Consider the following 24,349-nt stretch of genomic DNA (forward strand, 5'->3'; position numbering starts at 1 on the left):
CGCGATCAAGGGACGAATATTTACCGCCAGGCTGCGGCTGCTGACCCGGGTATGTTCTAGCCGAAGGTATGACCTGACCTGACAGTAACTGACCTAATCTAACGTGAAGTAGTCTAACTATTCCTAACCTAACCATATCAGATACAACTTGACCTAACCTAATCTAACACGACATAACCTAACCTATCCTAACCTAACTATAAGGGACGGGATCAATTATGAATTAAATTGGAATTGATAATTTTTTTATTTTGTCGGAATTGGATTTGAATTGACAAAACCGAATTGACCTCACCCCTGTTAACCTAACCTAACATAATCTAATATGACCTAACCTAATATAATATGGCATAAACTAATATAATAAGACCTAACCTAATCTAACTATACTTAACCTAACCTAATCTAACTATACTTAACCTAACCTAATCTAACTATACTTAACCTAACCTAGCTATGCCTATCATTAACCTTAACTCACCTGTCACGCTGCGGTTCACTGTGTAGTATCAACAGATAGATCTCGTACTAAGAAGTCTGTTTATTTTGTACCCAGGTCAGGCAATGACTTACCGAGCGGCCCTCGAGAGTAACTAACTGTGCACCTCACTCTCTTAATGTTTATCACCCGAGTACGAGTTTGCCGGTACATAAAGTCACTGGGCGGAAGGTGAGAATGTAACTGAAGTTGTACTTAAGGCGTATGTTCTTCCACATTCAGTCATATACTGTTGTGAAAGAGTGAATGTTGGTCCCATAAACAGTGTGGCCAGTACTACACTCGATCACCTTCACTTCACCTTCTGTAAAGTTAGGTACTCAACATGTAGTTGGGCGCCCCACGACCCAGTACAGGATTGTCTGTACCTGTACTGATGTGTCAACATAGATTCGTGAATTTTAGTGAACACAAAACCCCTTATCCCACCCAAAACGGCTCCCTAATGTAAGCGCAGAATACCTTATCTCACCCTTAAAAACCCTTAAATGCATAATCCACTATTCAATATCAGACCCATTTAAGGTTAGTACAAAACGTCTTATCCAACCCTAAGGCCCTTTAAGATAAAATATCCCTTTGAGGTTGTTCGCTGGGGTACCTTACCGTGTGCTGTAGCCCGGGCCTTGGTGGGGAGAGGGAGAGAGAGAGAGAGAGAGAGAGAGAGAGAGAGAGAGAGAGAGAGAGAGAGCACCCGGGTGCGCCATCTGGTTAAATATTATTACACTTAATATACCTGAACTTGTCATCACACTGACTATGACAGAGTCGGTGCTGGTCCTTCCTTCCTTCTTGGCGATAGGTGACTCTGTCTAGTCAAATGGGCCTTAGTCATTATGGACCCCAGTGCTCATGAGATCTTGTTCTAATAGACCTCAGTACTAATGGGCCCCAATGCTAATGGGGTCATGTTGGGGCTCATTTGAATGTCATTACTAACGATATAATTTATAAGAATAGTTACGAGACAGCCTCCCCCCACCCCCCCGAACACACATACACAGGAACAACGTGGATTACAGAAGTTAGAGTCTTATAGGAAGTACAGTACGTAGAGCTTTGATATACTGTATTTTCAGCTGCATTAATCATATCTGTGAACTCCTTTCCTACCTGACTGACTGACTGAGTGAAAGTGAGTGAAGAGGCAAGGTTGTGAGGGAGCAGGGTTATGAGGGAGCAAGGTTGTGATGAAGTAGGGTTGTGTGAGCTGTGAGGGAGCAGGTTGTAAGAGAACGGTGGTTGTGGGGGAGTAGAATGAGCTGAGTTATATGTGTTACCTGTGTTACACCCGTCAGAACACCCAGTGACCTACAACTTTAAAGGGGGACCGCTTCAGTAGCTGGTGTACCTAGGGCGTGGTGCACCTGTTATTTTATCCAGGTCCTTATAAATCCACCTCCCTGTTATTTTAAGTCATCCTACAGGAACCTTATATTTAAAGGACGCTGAATCCTTAAATCAATCACGAAAAGAATAAAATGATTGTGTTTAAAGGAATTCAACTCCTTAAATCACGCATAAAATATATTAAAAGGAATCTGACTCCTTAAGTAATACATAAAAGAAAATGAACACTATATTTATTGTAAAGGAATTGAGTCCTTAAATCCCACAAAAAAATTCCTTGGTGGATAGGTTCATTATGAGGCCTCAAGTAGGAACACGGAATTCTATATCGACAGTTTTAATTCATCACGCCACTTATAGGTTAGTGAAGTGAGTTACGTATGAAGCACTCTTGTAGATGTGGTTCTCATGAGTGATTGCCACGTGTCTTATGTTGCTCTACTCGATAACACTAATTATTATATTATTCACTACAACATAAACATTGAAAATAATAGGGTTTATTTAGATGCCTTTATATAAGACTGTAGCTTTGTACTTAACTGAAAAAACGTATCAACAGTCACTTCCCGGTCACTTGCCATCGCTAGAACACATACCAACAGTCACTTACCGGTCACTTTCTATCAATCACTAGAGTACCAACATATAGAGTACCGCATCAAAGGCTTATGAGAAAAGTTAAGGCTCAGGGTAAAATCATGGCTCACCGATAGAACACAGAGGGTCAGCGTAGATTGTTTTAAATCCGAGTGGGGCTGTGTAACTAGTGGGGTTCCCCAGGAGTCAGTACTGGGCCCACCCATATTCATATTCTACATAAACGATCTTGATACTGGGATCAGCAGTGACATAAACAAGTTTGCGGATGGCACCAAACAGGGCGGCAGATTAATTCGGGGCAGGGTGCAAATGCACTACAGGAGGATTAAATAGACTGCAGGAGTGGTCAGAAAAATAGCAAATGATATTCAACACCAGCAAGAGCAGCATACTTAAAATTGGAAGAACAAATACTGTCAATGTATACAGCCTTAACAACATCAACCTAGGGAAGTCGACTTGTGAGAGAGACTTAGGGGTACTTGTAAGCCCGGACCTACGGCCTAGAAAACAGTGCGTTAATGTTCAAAATAAGGCAAACAGAGTATTAGGTTTTTATATCTAGAAGTGTAAGTAATAAGAGTGAGGAGGTCATATTACAATTATATCTTGCGCTAGTCAGGCCGCACCTCGATTATGCTATTCAGTTCTGGTGCCCTTATTATTGAATGAATATCAATTCACTGGAGTCGGTGCAGCGAAAAATGACGAAAATGATTCCGGGACTTAGAAACCTTCCATATCAAGATAGATTAAAGAAACTAAACTTGCATTCCCGAGAAAGACGAAGAGTGCGGGGAGAAATGATAGACGTTTTTAAGTGGGTGAAAGGAATCAATAAAGGAGATATAGAGAAAGTTCTTGTAATATCCGAGCAGGATAGGACTCGTAGCAACGGATTTTAGTTGGATAAGTTTAGGTTTAGGAGGGAGATAGGAAGAAACTGGTTCACAAATAGGGTTGTAGATGAGTGGAACAAGCTTAGCAACTTTAATTAGTGCTGGGACGCTGGAAAGTTTTAAAAGGAGGCTGGATAGATTCATGGACGGTAGAGAGTGGGAGTAACTCTCGACAGGAACTGCCATGCACAGGCCAACCAGCCTATTGTAGACTCCTTATTTTCTTATGTTCTTATGTACAGTCACTTCCCAGTCACTTACCATCACTACAACACATACCAACAGTCACTTCCCAGTCAATTAACATCACTACAACACATACCAACAGTCACTTACCATCACTACAACACATACCAACAGTCACTTACCATCACTCGAACACATACCAACTGTCACTTCCCGGTCACTTACTATCGCTGGGCATGGTAACAGGTTCTTAAGACTACACTACACTACACTACACTACACTACACTACACTACACTACACTACACACACTACACTACACATACACACACTACACTATACTACACACACACACACACTACACTACTACTACACTACACATACACACACACTGCACTACACTATACATACACACACTACACTATAATGGCAGCCCCTCGAAATCGAGGATGGCCGGCCCGAGGGCCACCTCGGAGTAAATTTGCTTAAGGTGTAGAAGCTGTCGCCAACACAACAACCACACCCTGCGTTAACGAGCTGCATGGCCCAGTGTCAAGGAATAGCCCGAGAAGACCGGACAACTCACCAACTGCACTGGCTAACCATTACCCCGGATTACGATCCGCTTATCGATTAACATCCAGCCCAATTACTGCTGGGTAGACAGAAGCAAATGGCGTAGAGAAACTTGCCGAAATTTTCAAGTGACGTACTGGTACAAACAGTTGATGATCAAATAGAGTAGTGAAGGAGGCGGGACAAACGAGGAACCACTTAAAGTTAGAATTTTAAATACTCTTTCGTAAGTTGAGCAATGACAGGACATTTACCGCTTTCAGCGAGAGAAGATCTCTTTGTTCTACAGCGTTGGGTCGAAGTGCGTAGTTTGGGAGCGTGCAAAGCGAGGGACTTAGGTGCGTATTTACAATAGGCTATATAGTTATGTTATGGAGGGTACTAAGGTGTTTAACGTGTGAAGGAGAATACAAATGAAATAAGTTATTCACACTAAGAAGTATGCAAACTTATTAATTATTTACGTTAAGAGACTACAAGGTATTGATTACATACATTAAGGCAAAGTAAACATCACCCGCTGCAGCCACCAGATTATACAGTATGCAAATGTGGTGCCGCGGAATATAACAGTTAATCGGCTCCTGTTTCCATTCACCAGCCCTGTGTGCAACCCTCCCCCTGAATCCTAAGTCTCAACGATATCAAATATAAAAAAATCTGAGCTGTGTATAAAGGGCATGTTTAGTGCTATAGAGCGTTCGGTCTGTTTCGACGCCAATTTTTGTGTTGGGTAGCCTAAGTGGAGTTGATTATCGGAGTGTGGCAAGAAAGGTAACTGAAGCGTGGGAACTTTACTCCTGACACGTGTTTCTACCTCACAGGAAGACTGCTATACTACAGTCACTTATTTATTAGTTAGATTTATTAATACATCTTTAGTGTTAAAAAATATTAACGGGTTTATTTCTGATAATTCACTACTGACTCCAAATTGCCTCTCAACTATTACTTCTCAGTTCCATAGGATCGTCCCATTAGGGGCAGTGTAGACAGAACTCACTGAAGTCTAAGCCATCGGTACAATAGGAGGCACTACACTCGACCACCTTCACTTCCCGAATTGTAAAGGTAGGATCTCATTCACAGCCGTGTAAAGATGTACGAACCAGCGCCTATTAGGACAAGAGATGAGCATTGTATACACTCGGCCACCGCATCATTATTTAAAACAGATCAAATGCAGTTATCATAGTTATGTAATGTTTGTTGTTTGTTTACTTTGCTTTATCTTATACACTTAGAGGGATTGTATGTCTGCTGTGCTGGCAAGATCATATGAGGAGGATGTAATAATCCCTGGAGCATTATAGCTGAAGTTAGCGTCCTTAAGTCCTATAGATTAAGTCATCAAGTAAATAATGCTGGTAACATTAGGCTTAAGGTTTGAATTTTTATGTTAGGGTAAATCACCGCGTGTTGTACAGTCACCCACAAAAGTCCTCTCGTCACTCCTCCTGAACCACGTACCCCGAGATTCAGACTCGTGAATCAGAAACATTATGGACAGAAAAGTGCCCCAGAGTCTACCGCTTCAGGATCACGAGTTTGAACCTCTGGGTACGTGGATCAGGTGGAGACATGAGAGGACTTTTGTGGGTGACTGTACTGTACATTGTGTAATTTTTTTTTATATTGGAAAACTAAAGAGGCAGAATTTATGTAAATTTAGTAATGTAGTGAAATAGACACTATAACATGGAGGTGTTGTTGACATATATGATAATTATTGATACTTGGGAATGTTGCCGTTAACACTAGATGATAATTAAAGACTTCAGGGAAATTTGTTATGAGAATGAATGCTAATTAAATACATAAGGGGATATTGAGGTTAATGATAGATGTTAATTAGTGATTTTGATAATATTTATGTTAATGCTTGATGTTAAATGTTATTAAAGGAAGTAGTGGTGGTTAATACTAGATGTTAAATTCGTCTGTAAGTGAATTTTACAGTTGTTATTAAAAGTCTCCTCCCTGTGTGTCAGATCCTTCACCAGGTGTCTCAGTAGAGGGTCGTGGTCGCCAACTCTCAGATGGTACGGTGATTGACTGACCGACTGTTCTCTTCTTTGTTGACTCACCCTAGAGGTCATTACCGGCAACAGTCATAGAGGTTGCTCTTCTCTCGTAATGGGCCCCAGTTTAACTTAATTTAACCAATAGGATTGACACAAAATAGGACAGGGCCCAATTCATAATAGTTAAGTTAGGTTGGGGCCTATTAGGTCGGGCACATCAGTCCTAATAGTTACTGGTCAGATTAGGTGATGTTAGGACTGGGACTCATTTATTAGCTCTTTTCCTCGTGCTATTTAAAGAGGCAGTATTAACATCATTATGTGTGTACATTACATTTACCAAAGACACAGTAGTAGCCACACCAACTAACTCCTCACTCTTTATCTTTTCCAGGAATCAGGTGGATTTGAGTGTGGTGGAGCATGTGGCGAAGCAGTGTGGCGAGGCAGTGACGGATAGTGGGTGGCAGTGAAAAGAAGTGGGTGGCAGTGAAAGGTAGTGGGCGACAGTGAAGGGTAGTGGGCAACAGTGAAGTGCAGTGGGCGGTGATAGTTCAGGGTGGGCCAGTGAGGCGGGGGTGATGGACAGAGGGTAACGTGCCTAAACTCTTCAGCGACAAACATGGACCAGCGCGCCCCACCGCTCCCCTGACCCCTATTTTGAGAGTGCCTCATCTCCACACACCCGACTCTTCTAAGGTAAGTACTTACCAGCGAGATATACTATCCTCTCTTTTATAGGATGGTGAGTAAAATATGATTTGTTTATAATACAGGAACTCTGCAGGTACCCACAAGACATTTCAGGAACACAGTAGCTCGTGTACGCAGTCTCTCTCTGTCCCCTCCAACAGAGAACTGTATTAAACACCTCCCTGCTCGTACCGTGAACCCGGGTACATATTTTACCTTATAAACAATATTTCACCACCAACCCCTCATGTACAATAACTCATCATCTTCTCACCAAATTTAAATACACATCCGCTCTTGAATTACGAAGTCGTACCACAAATAACTTTATATCCTGGACTAATTTTCACAGGCGATTATGTTTTCAATATTTATTTAGGTTGTCGCTCTGTCCCTGTTTACTAGTGCCGTGGGTAAGGTCGCAGCATCATTCATTTGTGCCTTAAGGGATATCATATTAATTTATGTGTACAAAAGACATTCATTATTAAGAAAAAAATATTTACATCAATAAGGAAAGTAGAATTTGTTTATACGTCTGCTTTCGAGGCAGTTGTAAATTCTATCTCCATTGAATTGTGAACGTGGTTGACTTTGTCTCTTGTTTCTGTCGTCAGCTATCGAGGACACTACTGTAATACTGACTGACTTTATACCTCGTCCTCGTTCATATATGTGACCTGTACCTCGTCCTCGTTCATATATGTGACCTATACCTCGTCCTCGTTCATATATGTGACCTATACCTCGTCCTCGTTCACATTCAGCACAGACGACAAACACAGGTAAACCATGACGTCATCGTAGGTAGTTTGAGCTGAGATATTTGTTTTATTTGTAAAGCTTATGATCTTCACACATGTTAACGGCCTTGGTCCATAAGAGGGTCCTGAGCTGTGTGTATAAATACTAATACTACTACTAATAATTAATGGTTTATTGAAAAAGTTCTGCTTTCCGAAGGCTGAAAATATACATTGGACAAAAATGACTTATTACATACAAAGACATAGGGTGGGTGGGCTGGTCTGGTCATGGAGACATCAGGTGGTGTGGTGTTCACGTGGTGCAGTAACTCGTCTTCGGGTGTTGATATGAAGGACTTCACGTGGTCATGGGGACACCGGGTGGTGTGGTGTTCACGTGGTGCAGTAATTCGTTGATATGAAGGACTTCGGGTGGTGTGGTGTTCACGTGGTGCAGTGTCTTCGGGTGTTGATATGAAGGACTTCACGTGGTCATGGGGACACCGGGTGGTGTGGTGTTCACGTGGTGCAGTAATTCGTCTTCGGGTGTTGATATGAAGGACTTCACGTGGTCATGGGGACACCGGGTGGTGTGGTGTTCACGTGGTGCAGTAATTCGTCTTCGGGTGTTGATATGAAGGACTTCATGTGGTCATGGGGACACTGGGTGGTGTGGGGTGGTGTCACAGTACCCCACCCTGCTAGGTGGTGGTGTGTTATTTCGTAGCCAGGTGTGAAGCCGACCCACTGTTGTTCCCAGGGTGGACTAATTAGCACCTCCTTGTCAGAAGATGGCGGGCGGTCAGTTCCCAGGGGTGCTTATCTCACTGGTGGGTCACGGCTCTCACTGGTACTGTCTAGTGCTGAATTCACTGTTCAACACTGGTCTCACTTCTTTCCGAAACGAAATTGTCACTTTTGATTATATTGATATCCCGTGGTGAGGACGGGTCGGGGAGAGGGACTTGGGGAATGGGCCGAACATTGACCAAGGGAGGCAGCTGCTCAGCAGGAGCAGCGCCTGAATAGGTCTTGACCCTACAGTGGTCAGGGATGTGTGTGTGTGTGTGTGTGTGTGTGTGTGTGTGTGTGTGTGTCTACGATCAGGGTTTTTAAAGGCGCTCAGGGCATGGATTAGATGTTACTTAAGAAAGACGTTCCTTAATCTTGAAGACAAAAGGGTTGACGGTCCGGATCAGAGGTAGGGTCAGAGGTAGTGTCAGGCAGGGTCAGAGGCAAGGTCAGGGGCAAGGTCAGAGATAGGGTCAGAGACAGGGTCAGAGGTAGGGTCAGGCAGGGTCAGTAGCAGTGTCAGTGGCAGGGTCAGATGTTACTACTAGACAGGAGTTTGTGTGCTCTGGTGACCATCTTTCTGTAAGTTAAATATCTTGTCCAATAACACGTAAAATAATGATGATGTTGGTACAGTAATTATATAATACTCCATCTCAGTTTACAATATAAACACAATAACAACGAGTTTCAAACAATAACACCAAACCCCATCAACATCGCAACACTCAATAATACAAACAAAACACGTGAACGTATCAGCAAACAAGACCTATTTTTACTGGAAACAGGTGAATCATTATCTGTGTAAAACGTGGCACTCTCAAATAACTAAGACGTGGCACCAACGTATATATAATATGTCGCATCCCAACAGCAGAGGATAAACTAATTACAACTAATTTCACGTATGTAGGTGTGTGTGTGTGTGTGTGTGTGTGTGTTGGCGACGTGTGAGCCACCTACCGGATACATTCCTCACCAAGTCATGAGCAAATTCCAGCCGCTCCTCATCATACGCGCACCCTTCCCTGCTCCTCTTCCGCATCCTCATTATAAAGGTGCTTTCTCATTGTAAAGGTAGCTCTATAGGATGTGCTGCCATTGTAATGGCGTTCTACACGGTGTGATGTTTCATTGTAAAGGCGTTCTGTATGATATGCTGTGTCATTGTAAAGGTATTTACAATATGTGGTGGGTTTTATCCAGCTTAAGTATGTGTGGTTCACTGTTCAACACTGCCAGGCCTGTATGTAAAATAGACAGTGAGTGACCAGCACCATTATACTGGCACTCACACCTGGTTATGGCGTGTCACTCTGAGAACAAGGTTGTCACTCACGTTAGGTAAATCCCTCGCTGCTGCACCACAACCCCGCTATAACCCTGGAGAATTATTACACAAATGACTCATTATCCAATTCGTTTGGCATCTTCTTGTTATATATTGGTCTACCAAGTTTGGTTAAGATACACTGTTGTTTGTTTAAGTAAGCGTCTTTACACTTGCAGGAGTCAAGGAAGGGCGTGAGAATCCCTAAGCGGCTGTACAGAACAGCGTCCTGTCTTGATTCGAGTCAAGACAATGCCAAGATCTGTCTCAGTCGTAACATGTAAAGGGGGAGGGGGGGGGGGTGGTGAGAGAAGTTTCCCTGTAGATATAGTCACTTGACCGTCGGCTGGACACTGTCGAGAAATTATTGATGATGTCGAGTGTTAAACGCCTGGCAAACACGTGTGTTGTTACGTGAGACACACTTCCTTATGGGCATTTTTAAGTGCTTGGCAGATTTTTCCCCAGAGACCAAAGTGAAAATGTTGAACTGTCGTATACCTGCTGGCGTGAATTAACACCTCACTCAAGGGAACTCGTGTTTGTTGGGCAAGAAAACTGTTGTCAACTCTCACTTTGTGCGCAATTTAACTCTAATTCGAGTTTGTGCTATTTAAAGAACACTTCATGTGAAAGCAAAATGAATTGTGGCGTCGTTCAGTGCGCCGGAAGGCTGGAAATATACAGTTACATAATTGGGGAATGGGTCTCTTAATTGACAAATAATATACAAGTAACATTTGTGATACAAATATGAATTTCAACATAGTGACTGCAAAAAGGGTAAGAATGGCTGGGAGTGAATACACTGGTTGATTACGTGTTGTTGATAATTTTTACAATGGTTGGGACTGGGCTGTTCTTATAGCGATCAGTACGTGCTCGTATGGGCTGGATAAGGTTGTGGTGTCGAACAGCACTTCGAGGACAAGGAATCTCGGGTGGAAATAGGAGCCGGTGTCGAGGATGGTGCAGAAGCTACTCACCAAATTTGCAGATGAGGTCGTGGTGATGATCAAAGAGAGCCGAGAGGGTCAGTGTGTTGAGCGCTTTTTGATATGTGGAGTAGGAAGGGGAGAGAATAATCTTGCATGCCCTCTTTTACACGTTTTCTAGGTGCTCAGGCAGGGGAGGCATAGGTGAGCTTGGGAAGTATGATTGTGAATAAACACTGAGGAGCTCGGGCGCGGGAACTCCGAAGAACTTGAGTCGGCGGAGGTGGTGGAGACGAAAACTGGAGGATTTTACAACTTTACTGACGTGCGTTATCCAATTTACGAGTAGTTTGGTATCTATAGTGACGCTGAGGAGTTTAGTGGAGTCAACAACCTGGAGTGTGTTGGGGCCCAGAATAATGGAGGGAGGTGTGAAAAGATCGGAGGAAAGTGCATAACCATGGTTTTGGTACGGTTGATGGTGACGTGGTTGTTGGTGGCCCAATTTTGGAAACTGTTCAATATATCCTGGTGGGCGGTGTAGTCGGGAGCTGAGTTGTTGACACTGATCCCAATGGTAGAGTCGTCGACATATTTACAGCGAGCAGAGGTTTCTCTTAAAGCATTATTGGTGCGCACAAGGAAGCAGAGCGGTACCATCTCGGTGCCTTGGGGGACACCACAGGTGAGTGACCGAAAAGTGGAGACAGCCCCTTGGAAGTGTAAGGCTTGGGGTAAGTCACTAAGGAAGTATGTACGTCAAATGGCAATGTGGTGTAATGGTCAGCATGCTCGCCTCGCAAGTGAGCGGATCTGGGTTCGATTCCCGGGCAGGGTGAAACTGTGGGCAAGTTTCTATACGCCATTCGCCTCTGTCTATCCAGCAATAATTGGGAACCTGGATGTTAATCGATTTGCGGGGGACTGGCTGTGTCAAGCCGGGGGAGCGTCTGGCATACAGTTGCGAAATCGTTGTCTGATTGCTCAGCTACGACACCATTAGTGAGATGGCTTAAGAAGGGGAGGGGGCTGTGTCTTATTGTTTAGTCCACATAATCCTTTAAGCTTACCATACCATTGACTGATGTTGGTCTGCTTCAGGTGTTGCAAATGGTTGGGTAGTGAGACTATTTTGTAGCGCGTATTTCACGGATGACTTGGTCGGGAAGGGACCTGTAGCAGTTGTGGTCATTGAGATAAAAGGCGCTATTTCTCTGTTGCATAATTCTTTTGATCCAAGGTGTGATCCAGGGCAAGTCAGCTGGGTGTGATCTGACGGAATTCTCGGGGAAGAAGCGGTGGTGAGCTTCCGTGGTGGTGGTGGTGGTGGTGAGCTTCCGTGGTGGTGGTGGTTTAATTTATCCATTTGGTGTCCACGGCATCCACATTAAGTACTTCGGTCCAGGGATGGTGAACTATCCACTGCCCGAAGAGATGCACTGCAGAGTCAGTAATCGGCCTGTATGTCTTGATGAAGGGTCTCTGCACACAGTATGTGTGTGTGTGTTTTATATCGTTCAGACAACTGTGTGACCTATTTTTTGATGAAGAACCATGGTAAAACATTAACAATATAGCTCTCGTAACAATGAATTTTCCCTTTATGGAATATATTACAGTAAGTCCCTTTGATGTCTTAAAAGAGTCTTATAGGGAAAAAATCACTTGGTGTCTTTGTTAAGCTGTTACAATGATTCCATGGCAAAATCCTTCAACTCCTGCAATACTTCACAACAGAGTACACTCATGCTAGATCACCTGTCTCTTGTTCTCTTACCCTGGGCGTCTAGTATTATCCATATTTAGTCAACCATTTTTTGAAGTCTTGTGTCAACATTACCTGTATGAGCAGTAATTACCTGCATGATATTACTACGCTAGTCTGTCAAGTCACTTAATGAGATTCACTCATGTCTCGGCTTGACGCCACCCAGTTTTACTATCAATTGTGATTTGTTTTATAGACGTTTAGCTTATAGTTTGTTGTGGTTTGCTGGGTTGGTTAGAGCTTAGTCTGATGATTGTTTATGTTTATATACACTATCTTAACCATTTGTTTGGGATAGTTTGTTGTTGTTTGTTGTTGTTTGCTGTGGTGTTTAACTGTTACACCCTGATGCTCGTTTGTTTGTGCCTGACTTTGTTGTGGCGTTGTATTATGGTGTACATGAGCCCCTCTCTTGGAATGGTTCTTCTTGTAAACACCATTAAATTTCTCTTTGTTTTACTATTCACTTACGAGGACACTTGATAGGATTGTAAAGTTATCATAAACGTGTTAATTACTCAGTTTTAAGTTCTTTATTTAATGAAACTTGATAGGAGTAGTCGAATAGTTACTGTGAGATGGAGAAGGGAGAGTGGGAGGGGGGGGGAGGAGGGTTTAATGTGTTCCTTTTATAATGTGAGACTTGCTATGTTGTTTCTTTTTCGCCTCATGTTAATATTTCTGTAACTTTTCCTTCGTTCAGGGTGAGAAATTGTTAGAGAGATTATGGTACTGAACATTATACTCCAGAACTGCACTTGACTCACAACACGATATAAACCAGATTATTTTAGTGTCCCGTCACACCATTGGACTCCTGTGCTCTCGTGTCATTACCCGGACTGTGGAAAATTACGATCGCTGGAAATTTTCACTGGTTTTAATACGATGGCTCCACGATGGCAGTGGTGGAGGCAGGTATTAGATGGCTCGCTAAAACATCCACCACTTTATACACCCAAGATAAAACATAACGGAACAGTGAAATTGTTTTAATTGCGTCGTTTCCGGCCAACTGAACCTGTCGTATCTAAATTACACTTAAGAGGACAGATTTTTTTAATGAAAGTTACTTCGTGTTATTATTATTATTTTTTTGTACTCAGTGTATGTTAATGTTTATATTAGGGGTGCGGGAGGTAAGTAGGGAACGCAGTATAAGCTACAAGTGCGATACATTTAGGTAAGATAATTTCCATAAACAAACGTCCAGTAACCCACTAGTTTAGAGGTGTCGCCCCACGAGTTATAAATAATATATATTCGGCTGCCAGAAGAATACGATTCATAAGTACAGTAGTAAGTACATTAAATTTTTCTCTGATGTTTTATTCTTACCTATATTTGATATGATTCATAAGTTTCATTAAAAAAACAAATAACAGTTTTTAATGAATTTCCTTGCTGAAACAGCTAAGTCACTTCGTACACCTGAGACCAACTTTTAAAATAGAACATAGAGCCTCTTACAGTTTTCCTCATTTTCCACTACAACTAGTAGCTAAAGCAGTAGTGACACTGTTTAATGTGACCCCAGCATCGTGGCAAAATTATGGCAGTGTAAATATTTAGGCTGAGGGCGAGCTGGACGCTGCCATTGTTTACATCTTAGGTGCTCGGGTAGGGGTATGAGCACATAGCCTAAACATAATTCTTTTTATTAAGCATCGCATTAAATTTATCTACCAGTGTAATATTCCTGCCATCAAAACTAATATGAATTGTATTATATTTCTGATAAGTGATTTACTATTACGTTGATCTGAGATATTACCAAGGTACAAATTGAAGCATTACTAAGACACGGAAATACTCCCCACTGCACGTCCCACATATTCGAATAAAAAAAAAATCTTGAATCCTTATTCAACTCAGTAACTAAATAAAAGAGTAAAACTTGTTTACTTTCCGACAGTATTATTCCGTCGGGCAGACTAACCCGATATGGTTTTTCGGTCGTGTAGCCACATGTCAAAATTTGTCAACAGAGCCATTAGTGCTGGGGGGGGGGGCAATAAACCTGGGGCTGATTAGAACTTGTACCCATTAGAACTAAAACAACATATCAGTTTGGGGATTAAATGTTAATGCTAAATTACAGTTCAAGCTTACGTGCCAACAAGGATGTGAAGGACTGCAAGCATTATTGAAACATTTAAGACAACATATGAATGAAGGAACTGGTATCAAATGTCCATTTAGTCAATGTCAAAATTTGCAAAAAATAATTTATCAAAAAGACTATATTTTCAGCTCACATAAGTAGATATCATCGACATCATACAATTAAAGATTTGCCGTCAAAAATTATTGTACAAACTAATTCTTGTCTGTTTAATGACTCAGTACAATACATGGAGCTGGAGCATTGTGGTGCAGACTATGAGGAAGATACTGCTGAACAGAAATTAGAGGCTTCAGAGCATGAATTACACATAGGGAATATAACCGACCACAACAGCAGTCGTCAGTTGTTGCAGGCGCCAGTGTACAGTATACCCTGGGACACGCCTTGGAGTTTTAGGTCCACAGTGTTGTTGTATGTATCTGGAAATGATTATTCCATGTTGGGTAGTGGACCCATGTATTTGTTGGTATCAGTATTAACGTGTTGTGTGTGAGTGCATCTCCTATGCACTACCAACACTCTGTGAAGTATCTTAAGTAAGGTTGTCTTATAACTGGATGTAATGGAAAGTACCTCGTAATGTGTGAGAAGTAAAGTTGTTCACTTGGGACTATGAGTAAAGCCTGGTAACTGTAATGAAACGTACCACTAGAAGATGTGGGTGAAGTAGAAGTACCCACTTGGAGTGGCAGTTAAGTAAAGCCAAGAGTTGTCATGTAACTATGTATTGTGAGTAGGGCCACGGAACTGGTCCTGCTATGTGATGTAATTTAACACCAGTAAGGTTGTGTGCTATAAGAAAATGCTGAGTTTGCAGTTGAGTAAGCGAGGAGTTGCACCTTGAAGTTATATGTTAACAATATCTCTTTTTCCCTTTGATTTCATTTCACTGTAACTAAAGAATATTCCAAATTACTAATAATTTTGTTCCGTAATTGTTCCAGTGTACAGTGTAGTTTGTAATTCTGAGCAAAATTTTTTTCGGTGGTTTTACGGAGAAGTTGAAAACAGTTCACGGCGAATACTTTACATGGAGTTAGGTTAGACCATTGCCTCAAGAAAATTAGAAATCTGTTTTAAAGTAAAGTGTACAGTAAAATGTGGAAACTTGTAATGTTCAGAGTATTGAAAAGTGTCTGAAAAACACAGGTTAGCTACCTATTTTTTTTTGCAGTCGTTTTGTGAAATCTCAGGAAAGTGTTGGTTGTATGCCAAGGTAATATTTTTTTGGGTGCCTTTCTGCACTGGTAACAATAGCAGTTGTTGTGATCACTCGAGTAAATACTTTGATATTTACAGACAATGAGTGAGCAGTGAACATCTGCCGTGTTAAGAGTGTTGTGAACAGTGTTTGTTACCGGGTTTAACGTGACCTACTGTACTGATACAGGTAAGAAAAGGGTTGTAAACAAGGGTCATTCACAGGTGACTTCTGGCATTACGGGAGTCAACACCGTCAATAAAATCGTTAGGTAAATGTTGGCTTCTTTATCTGGCGTTTTTTTCATGTTTACCTGTAGAGTGAGGAGGATACAACACACTGTAAACAAAGTCTTTGGTACCTAAGGAAGGGGGGTATAACTGGCACTGCACTCAACCACCTTGATTTCCTCAACTGTAAAATAAGTTTCTTCTCATTTGCAGCTGAATGGACAGGTATTGCCCCGGGATTGAACCATTGACTCTTAGGACAGGAAGCGAGTGATGTATCCACTCAGCCACCTCATCGCTATTGTTTGCCTTAACGCGTTGAAATGGAAAAACACATCTCACTGCGTATCTGTTAGTGGTTGACAATGGGTGTCAGGTACAGGTGTGGCTGGCACTGGAAGGGGACACCTATTGTTCTACACTACACAATACAACACCGTCGTCTTGAAAAGTTTTGAAAAATGCTTAAAGGGAAAAATTCATTTTTTCTTCAAGTTTTAAATTAATATTTATAATCTAATTCAATATTGGGATGATCTTAAGATTCGTCCCTCAGCTGAAGATTAATCCCCCAAACATTAGCCAACGTAACGTAAGCTAACCTTGCTCTCCCAGTTAGTGTTATGGTCCGTAATCTTCAGCTAAAATAAGCTGTGGAAAAATTTTCTTGTGACCTCAAAAATGACTAAAATTACTATTTTCATTAATCCGCAAGGAAAGGTAATGCTAACATATCGTTTCTGTTTTTCCAGTATCTTAGTTTGTTCCGTCTGGGTCACATTTGCTCCTACTTGGTCTAAATGAGAGTGAAGAAGATCACAATAAGAGGTTACATTTACTGTCTAAAAGTAAACGTCATACCGCCGCATTGATATGAACTACAGTCATTACCTCCGCGTTAGTCTAAACACAAGCACTAATTAGCATAGTTTATGTTAATTGGGTCATTAAATTGATAAAGCATTACAGTTGGTTGGTTGAGGATATAGTAAAGAAATAAATGACCTGAGTGGCATCGTTTACTGTGGTGAGTCAAGACTCGGGCAACTCTTGTGGTAATAAAGGCCACAGTGTTGTGATATTGTGTGTTATTTATCTACCAGTAAACCCACAAAAAAAAATTATATATACAATCTTTTCTTAAGTAAACATAAAAACATTGGGTGTTTTTGTTATTAAACTTAGTAGGTTTTAGTACACAAGTTAGGTGTAGGTGCCATCACAACTAGTGTAGATGGAAGTAATAAGTATACCGGAGAATTGGAGACAATATCAACGGTGATTGGTCAAGCTAATCTACATCCACTCTGTTCTGCTGAGGTCTTGGGCAAGAAGGTGGATACCGTGTGAGCCGGTTACATGGTGTCGAATAAATAGACTGATTGATTGGCCTATTTGCTAACAATTGCGGCTCGAGATGCAGTGTCAACAAACGGTAGAGACGGTGAAAGGATTGTAATTAGCAGTACAAACAAATAATCTTTTGCTTCTATCGCTAATTAGCCAATCAGACACCGTCGCTCCGTCAGTCCTTTACTGTATGACAACAGGGACCAGTCTTATCAGCGGCACCGGAATTGGCTATTCAGAATTAACAATGATTCGTTTTTTGTTTAACTTCTTCCCAACTGAGAATAAGAGAGCTAGTAGAATATTAACACCAATTCTACGCTATTTCGACCAACATCTTTCTGTCGTAAACATATTTAACCCTTTACATAAGTGGAAACTTTATACAAACAAATCTTCGAACGTAATTTACTTCGTAGTTTACTTAGATAAATTAATACACATATAAGAAAGATTTAAATATATTTGCCAGTTTTTAATTTTGGAAAGAATATCGTAATTTTAGACGTCAACGAGGAATTTGTCCACCTAATGAGTTAAGATACAGGTGCTTGACCAATCACAGGTAGACAGTCGCGACAATAACCAATCAGCAGCGAGGGAGGCTAAGGTGAGGCGGGTGAGAGGAGCTACCTGCAGCTCAGTGCCCTTAAACCTCTGTGTGTGTCAAGTGCTGTGTGTTTGTGTCATAATTTATTGTCTGTATATCACGTAAACATTACTGTAAACAATGGTGAAACGTAAACTAAATTACCATCAGTGTTTATTATTTAATGTTTTGAATGAAAATGACAAGAGGCAAAACGGCGATGGTGTTGAAGTTAGTGAAGCTATGAACTTTAAACTGGATAGTGGCGTAAAGGAGACCACGGCAGAGGTAGGATGCTAACCTTTATTATGGTCACCGGACCTCACACACATGACCGAACACTCAATGATGAAGATAACTTTATAACTTACACACTTTAGTAATACTGAATAATGATACTAGGTCTGGTGTGTAGTGAGTGAGAGTTGTGACTTGGCAACACAGTTAAAGGTTTATGGTAAATGTTTGACGCTTTTAAAAATATTTTGTGAGTAAATTTTTACCAATGGTTCTTTGTTATATTGTGAAGGGTGTAGTGTATTGTTGTTATTATTATGACTGTTATAATTAGCGATTATTATTATTGTTATTCTGGGGCGAATCCAGAAATATCAAAGGGGGGGTCCAAGAAGTTGTGGGTGGGGAAACATGGCGAGCACAGTGAGCCCACCCAGCTTGTTTTTTTTAGGGGGCTGTAAGCCCCCCAAAATAAATTTTAAGCTTGCCCCGAGAGGGGGGGGGGGGGCGCTGTAAGCCCCCAAAATTTTATTTTAAGCTTGACCCAACAGCATAGGCATTTTGAGGCCATTTTAGTCTGTTCGCTCTACAGTAAGCTTGCAACTGAGGCCTAGAGTCATTTTGTATCAAGGCAAGGCAGTTGATTGATCTATGATAATTTTCGCAGCTGGAGAAGCAAAAATTGTCATTTGAAACAAACTGGTAAAAAAAATATAGAGAGAAGAGGAACATGAACTAATTCTGGGACAAACGCCCCCATGACGTCACGGTGTAGGTTGTTCCTGAAGTATTTTACTCGTGTTCTTGTTTTCATCAATATATTTATGCCACCAGAGGGTTTCACGCGCCAAATTATGCTTCTCCAAGTGGGAAAATTATTAGAGTTCAACATTGAATATTTAGTATGAATTTAAATACCCTAATATAAGTGCGGTTGATTACATTCGTAAGAGCTGTAGCGGCTGTCAGCTGCCTCGCTACAAACTGACCCAAGGCCTCAGATGCAAGTTTCCAGTGAACAAACTGTAACGTATAACCTAATCTCCTCCTCTTTTTTCCCGCTGCCTCCATCTCCTTCCTCCTCCTCCTCCTCCAACATCTCCTTCCTCTTTCCTTTTCTTCCTTTTCCTTCTTTTCTTTCCCCTTCCACCTATGCTTTCCTCTTCCTTCCTCCCCCTCCTCCTTCCTCCCCCTCCTCCTTTTCCTCCTCCTCCTCCTATTCCTCCTCCATTCCACTTTTTCTCCTCCATCATCCTTCCCTCCTTCCTCTCCCTCTTCCTTCATGTTCCTATTCTTGTTGTTGTTGTTCTTCCTCCTCTTTATCCTCTCCCTCCTCTTCTTTCTTCATCCACCTTTTTCGTTCTACTTCTCTTCTTCCTGCTTTCTCTTCTTACTCCTCCTCTCTTCTTACTCAACCTCTTTTCGTTCTTACTCTTTTTTCTCCCTCATCTTCCTCCTCATTCTTTTCATTTTCTTGCTTCTCTCTCTCTCTACATAATCATTTCTTTCCTCCTTTTCCTCTCCCTGTTCCCATTTCCTCCTCCTCTATCCTCCTCCTTCCCCCTCCTTTACTTTCTTGCTCTTCCTTCCTCGCCTTCCTTCTCTTCCTCTTTTATTTTTCCTCCTCGATAAATAGTTATGATAAACATCGTTTTACTTCGGTTATTGACAATATTACGCAGTGATTATCTAGTATGTAAATTATAATGGCAATAATAATTCTGTTCATGACATATACTGAGAATCCTAGATGTATCTGTCTGTGTGTGTGTTGCGTCTACCTGCCGATCTGTCTGTGTGTGTGTTGCGTCTACCTGCCGATCTGTCTGTGTGTGTTGCGTCTACCTGCCGATCTGTCTGTGTGTTGTGTCTACCCTCGATCTGTCTGTGTGTGTTGTGTCTACCTGCCGATCTGTCTGTGTGTGTGTGTGTCTCTACCTGCCGATCTGTCTGTGTGTGTGTTGCGTCTACCTGCCGATCTGTCTGTGTGTGTGCGTCTACCTGCCGATCTGTCTGTGTGTGTGTTGTGTCTACCTGCCGATCTGTGTGTGTGTGTGTCTACCTGCCGATCTGTCTGTGTGTGTGTGTGTGTCTACCTGCCGATCTGTCTGTGTGTGTGTTGTGTCTACCTGCCGATCTGTCTGTGTGTGTTGCGTCTACCCTGCCGATCTGTCAGTGTGTGTTGCGTCTACCTGCCGATCTGTCTGTGCGTGTGTGTTGTGTCTACCTGCCGATCTGTCTGTGTGTGTGCCGATCTGTCTGTGTGTGTGTTGTGTCTACTCGCCGATCTGTCTGTGTGTGTTGCGTCTACCTGCCGATCTGTCAGTGTGTGTTGCGTCTACCTGCCGATCTGTCTGTGTGTGTGTGTCTACCTGCCGATCTGTCTGTGTGTGTGTGTCTACCCGCCGATCTGTCTGTGTGTGTTGTGTCTACCTGCCGATCTGTCTGTGTGTGTGTTGCGTCTACCTGCCGATCTGTCTGTGTGTGTTGTGTCTACCTGCCGATCTGTCTGTGTGTGTTGTGTCTACCTGCCGATCTGTCTGTAAAGTTGTTTGTCTGTTTGTAATAATAAGTCTAAAATACCAACTTGTCCACCAGTTTTCACAGGAATTTCGCTCCACCTGGTACAACTGTCGTGCGCTACTGGGTGTCGAGATGGTTCAGCTCTGGTGAGTTGTGACGGAGTTACGGCTCTTTGTTGGCGAACCACGGGGATCATCACATGACTTGTTTTATTCAGTCGCTGTGTTGTGGTGGTGTTGGCACTGATACTGTCCCCCCAATCTGGTGACACTGGGCTCCGTCATCAACTTGTACTGTACATGCAGTACGTGGTGCTGAATGGTAGAATAGATATTTTGGGTTTGTTGTGCTTTACTTACAAGGTGAGATAGTTCCTCCTGTGGGTGTTATGTTGAAGGGTTGTATCTGCCAGGGTTATCAGGCACCATTCAGGCGGTCGTACTCTCTTACAGGAGTGAGATGGCCAAGTGAATTCAACACTCGCCTCCTATTCAAGGAATTGGTGCTTAGCGTCCAGGGCCTCCCCAGTATATAATGTGTATAAAACTTTAAAGCTGTGGCAGTCCACTGCGGTATCGACCACGCTGCTTCCATGTCAACTGAAAAAAATACTTAGTTGACTGTGTGCGCTTCATTCTCCTTTTGTTTTGTTAACGCTGTTGCTGCTACATACTGTAGTTGTTGCTTCATGAAAGTACAAACCAACGTCTCCGTGGAATTATAAGAATTTTGATGGATTATACTGGTTATGTTTACCTCGTCCTGCTGCCTGACGAATGACTCCACAGTAAAAAAAACCCTGAAATAACCACTTTTCGTTTCTTAGGAAGTCAAATAAATTTAGATCAAACTAAGAAATGCAGGAATGCAAATGAGTCTTTCAGATATAGGAGTCATCAACCTTTCTTAAAACCCGAATTTATGTGAATCGGATATCGGGTTGGCAGCTTAATATTAAAGGTCAACGTCTGGGTCAGGTCATGGGGGTGGGTGGTCATTGACTTCCGATTGTTGCCTACGTCAGATTTGGCGTCGCTCCAACAGGCACCGCGAGCCATGACTTAACACTTTGGTGAAGAAAGAGTTTAAACGGTCGTATGTATTTTACGTTTCTCAAAAGCCAAATTTTGGGTAAAATCGTGGATCTTCAGTAGTGCTAATGAGAGACCTAGAGAACTGTAAACCGCTTTTGGCAAGGCAATTCTCTGTTGGGTGATGCGGGGGAGGAGGAGGAGGAGAGATATGGACCCGCGATTAGCCATTCCCAAGTAATTAACTTACCTGTCTCTTGTTTACCTGTTCTTGATTCAACAGTCACTTGTTTCACCTGTCTCTTGTTTCACCTGTCTCTTGTTTCACCTGTCTCTTGTTTCACCTGTCTCTTGTTTCACCTGTCTCTTGTTTCACCTGTCTCTTGTTTCACCTGTCTCTTGATTCACCTGTCTCTTGTTTCACCTGTCTCTTGTTTCACCTGTCTCTTGTTTCACCTGTCTCTTGTTTCACCTGTCTCTTGTTTCACCTGTCACTTGTTTCACCTGTCACGTGTTTTCCAGTTTGTATTGTTTGCAGGTAATGGGTTTTCAGTTAGTCGTGTACATAGTGGATATGGTACGAGCCCCAACCTAACCCAACCCAACCTTACATTAACCTAACCTAACTTAACCATACCATCAGGATTGATGGTCATTTAGGTCTAGGGCCCATGGTGGCTAAGCCTTCCCCAGTCCTGATAATGGTTAGGTTAGAGGCCAAATGAGATGATTATATGATTTGGGGCCCATTAGCGCCAGGACCCATTAGTTATAGGGTCAATTAGCACTGGGACCCATGAGATATGGGATCCATTGGATCTAATAACTATAGTGGCCCATTAAAAGTATAACCCATTAGATCAGGAGTTCATGCACACTGTAGTCCCATTCCCGATGTTCAGTTTAGTTTAGGGAACTTTAGGAATGGGGCCAATGGACTGGGCCCTCAGTCTTACCGGCTTGGTTAGGTTAGATTAAGATAGGTTAGGTTAGGGTAGGTTAGATTATATTAGGTTAGGTTAGATTAGAGCTTCTCACGCCTGAAACCCCTTTAAGCCTGGGGACCATCTGACATTGATAAGGTTTGGTTAAGTTTGATAAGGCCAAACTGTCTGGTCTGTAGCTGTAAGTGATTAGGTTTGGTTATGCTGTTTGTGTTTACGTTGGTACTCAAGGTGTCGACCCTGTTATTAGGGCTCCCGGACAGATGGCCGAAGGACATTTGGCCGACGGATTATTCACCGACGGACATTTGACCGAACGGACATTGAGCCGACGGACATTTGGCCGAACGGACATCTAGCCGAATGGACAAATGGCCGAACCTAACCTAACCTAACCTAGCCTAGCCTATACAAATGTACAAAATGTATTTTCTATCATGCAAATGTTTCACATTGCAATTATGTTATCTTTTTATCCTGTGTTCTACAAAGCAAATACATTGCAAAGAAGAAAGAAAAACAATTATAAAGGCAATATGTCCATTCGCCCAAATGTCCGTTCGGTCAAATGGCCGTCGGTGAAAAGTCCGTTGGGCAAATGTCTTTCGGCCATCTGTCCGGCCACAGTTCTTAGGTCAGTACGTGTAAATCTCTCTCACGTGTGGGTTCTGCCTAAAGCTGCACCTATCCTGGCACACCTGAAATAGTCATTAGCGTCTGATTCCACACCCTTCCCCCTCCCTGTTCCCTTCTCCATCGTCTCCCCCCACCAACTCCGTCCCTCTGCCTCTTCCTCTCCAACCCTCCTCCTCCCCAATCCTCCTCCTCTCCAACCCTCCTCCTCCTCCATTCCTCTTCAATCCTTTCTCCCTCTCCCTTCTCCTCCTTCCTCCTTCTTCAGCCTCTTCCTCCCTCTTCTCCTTCTCCATCCCTCTCTTTTTCCTCTCCAATCCCTTCCTTTCCCCCTCTACCCTTCTCTTCTTCGCGCACCTTGTACAGTATGTTCAGCTCACACACACACACACACACGCGTTAAGAGTTTTACTGAGTGGAAATGCAAAACCCTTAAGATATCAGCGTGACCTGAGAGTGTCGAGGGTGCCACCACGTCCAGCGTTGAGGCACTGTGTTATGGCAGGTGAAGGCTGGCACCACACCGCGTCTTGCAGCGTGAATATTAAAACTTTTTTCAGCGCTGTCTGGTTTACGTAATGTTGACCTGACAAGTAATTTTTTTAACTCGTCTGATTTCCAAGATGACGAGGAGGTGCTGTCATCACCCTGGCGCTATGGTGGGTATTTCAGTACACTGGTCTTCAGGTATATAAACTATACAGTAGTGTCTCAAAATAATGTATACACTGTGATTTATTATTATACAGTTTCTTAATAAAAAAAAAACAAGTATTATCTCTCACTGATTTATTTATTGTGTATTTTTTTTATTGAAGTGTGTTAACTTTTTTTTTAATAAGACATCCGAGTGTATGAATAATTCACTGCATATACATATATTTTGAGGGGGGGACATTTTTTATTCATCCTGTATACATTTTTGAGGCATCCTGTATACATTTTTTATTCATCGTGTATACATTGGATTTTTATTTTATTTCACGAGTAAAAGACGAGTTTACTGAGGTCTTAACCGTAGCCATATTGCTCTATCTTAACACACTGTTAACGGCAAAGCATACTTGAAACGCTGTAATA

At 42.3% G+C, this 24,349-nt stretch overlaps 1 protein-coding gene across 2 annotated transcripts in view; it reads left to right on the top strand.

The window, feature by feature from the left end:
• LOC121868269 overlaps window positions 1–24,349 on the top strand; it is a 201,752-nt gene that overhangs the window by 4,644 nt on the left and 172,759 nt on the right. For both annotated transcript variants that reach the window (XM_042368690.1, XM_042368688.1), the window contains exon 2: window positions 6,531–6,835. The gene's annotated coding sequence lies outside the window, so the exon portion shown is untranslated. The remainder of the gene's footprint in view (window positions 1–6,530; window positions 6,836–24,349) is intronic.

The sequence above is a fragment of the Homarus americanus genome, unplaced genomic scaffold, assembly GCF_018991925.1.
Source record: "Homarus americanus isolate GMGI-L3 unplaced genomic scaffold, GMGI_Hamer_2.0 scaffold19318, whole genome shotgun sequence".
Taxonomy (NCBI): Eukaryota; Metazoa; Arthropoda; class Malacostraca; order Decapoda; family Nephropidae; genus Homarus; species Homarus americanus.